We start from the raw sequence: 2271 nt of genomic DNA, 5'->3' as shown, positions 1-2271 counted from the left end.
ATTACATGCTTCAGTATTTTTAATTTGCTCAGAAAAAAAAAGCGTGATTACCATTTAAAATTACATTCCATGAGTCTTCTATCACTTTCAAAAAATTTGGATGAGAAAGCCAAACTTTTAGTGCTCTAAACGGCACATTTGCAGGTTTAGGTATTACTACATTAGAGCCTAATAATGCACTATGATCAGAAGTTCCCATAGTTCCTACTTTATAACACCAACCAGGATATAATTCCAGCCATTTTGCATTATACACTGCCCTATCCAAATTACAAACTATCCTTTTGGAACCAGCTCTGTTGTTGCACCATGAAAATTCCACACCTAATTTTGGAACTTGAATTAAACCACATATGTGAAGACAATCATTGAACTCATTCATTGCAATAGATAAAGGACTTCGTCCCCCTTTCTTCTCTTCTATTCTCATAATAGTGTTAAAATCTCCAATAACTAACCATGGTTGGTTGAATTAGAAGCTCCTTATCTTAACCACTTTATTCTAGCTTTTTGCTGAGCTATTTCCTTGTTTTGTTGAGAAAGAATTTATTGTTTGCCCCTTGCAGTTATCAGTTTATTCAGCAAAGTTACAAACTATCCTTTTGGAACCAGCTCTGTTGTTGCACCATGAAAATCCACACCTGATTTTGGAGCTTGAATTAAACCACATATGTGAAGACAATCATTGAACTCATTCATGGCAATAGATAAAGGACTTAGTCCCCCTTTATTCTCTTCTATTCTCATAATAGTGTTAAAATCTCCAATAACTAACCATGGTTGGTTAAAAGAGTTTAAGAAAATTAGTTCCTCCCATAACTCTCTTATATCAATGGTTAAACAAGTTGCATGTACTCCAGTCACCAGAACCCCTACATCAACTATAATTGCTTGAGAAGTTACTGAGATATTTGTTGGACAAGGGATATTGACATTCCAAAACATCCAGATATTTCCTTTCTTACTATCACTAGAATTATGAACCAATTTATAATGCATATTAGGCAGCTGAAGTTTTTTGCAGAAATTTGTAGTGACTCTCGCCTTTGGTTCAACAACAAAAACTAAAGTAGGACATAAAATATTAACTAAATTTTTAAGTTTGTGTTTTGATCTCCTCAAGCCTCTGACATTCTAATATAGTACCTTCATTTAGAATTTTGAGATTAAGAAAAAGATCTTCTCTGATTCCCATTTTTACTACCATTTGAAACTGAATTATTACTCAAACCAGAATTAGCAGCTTGCCTTCTTGTTGTAATTACTCACATTTTTCCAAGTTTTCTGTTTAAAACGAGCATTAGTATCTAAAATTGTACCACCCTTCCCCAATGGAGGAACAACATTAACCACTAAATTTATAGAAGGAGAGCTATTGACTGCCTCTAGCACTTTGTCTACTGATAAAGAATGAAGATCTTTAAGTGAATCTAAAATATTCCCATCCAAGTTTTGAAGTACTTGAAATTTACCTGAATTCAGTGCATTCTCTCTATGAGAAGAACATTCTGCTTCATTTAAGACATGAAGAATTATAGCATCAATCACCTCATCATCACTGTCATGTTCAACTTGAGAAGTATTACCTGCTGAGTTCACAGATATCAAACCCAATTTTCGCTGGCTTGTTCTTTTTTGGAGATACATTTTTCCATACTTTATTTGTCTCCTTGTGCACAATAGCAGATTATTCTGGCTGAAATTGTTCTTTTCTCTTAAGTCTGCATTCTGCTATATGATGACCCACCATTTTACAATAATTGCAGTATTTGGGAAATTTTGATATCTGAATAGATTGTTCAAATCCTCCATATTTTGATTCCACCCACACTTTACTTGGAATTGCTTTAGCTAAATCAATTTCTACCAAAACACTTGCATAATACCCAATTTTCCTGTTTAAAGTATTTTCATCTACTTTTACTGCTCTACCAATATCTTTCCCAATATGTAGCACTATTCTCTCTTTCCAGTACTCAATCCTTAAACCAGGGAACTGTACCCAAACAAAAACTGAAGATGATTTTTGTGCCTCAGGGTTCAAATTAGGTTCTCATAATCTAAGTTTTAGAGATTGGTTTTCGACAGTCCATAAACCTTCCCAAAATAGTTTTTCTATCATCTTCATTATCCAACTTAATGATGAAAAATCCTTTACCTAATGGAATAAGTTTAACGATACCTTTGATTCGTTGTTGACTTCTCAATGCAGATTCAGCAACTTCAAATTTCAATTTGACAAAATCCAATCGAACAATTAGCTAAACTTTC

The sequence above is a fragment of the Papaver somniferum genome, chromosome 4 (genome assembly GCF_003573695.1).
Source record: "Papaver somniferum cultivar HN1 chromosome 4, ASM357369v1, whole genome shotgun sequence".
In the NCBI taxonomy this organism is placed as follows: Eukaryota; Viridiplantae; Streptophyta; class Magnoliopsida; order Ranunculales; family Papaveraceae; genus Papaver; species Papaver somniferum.
This window is presented reverse-complemented; position numbering follows the sequence as displayed.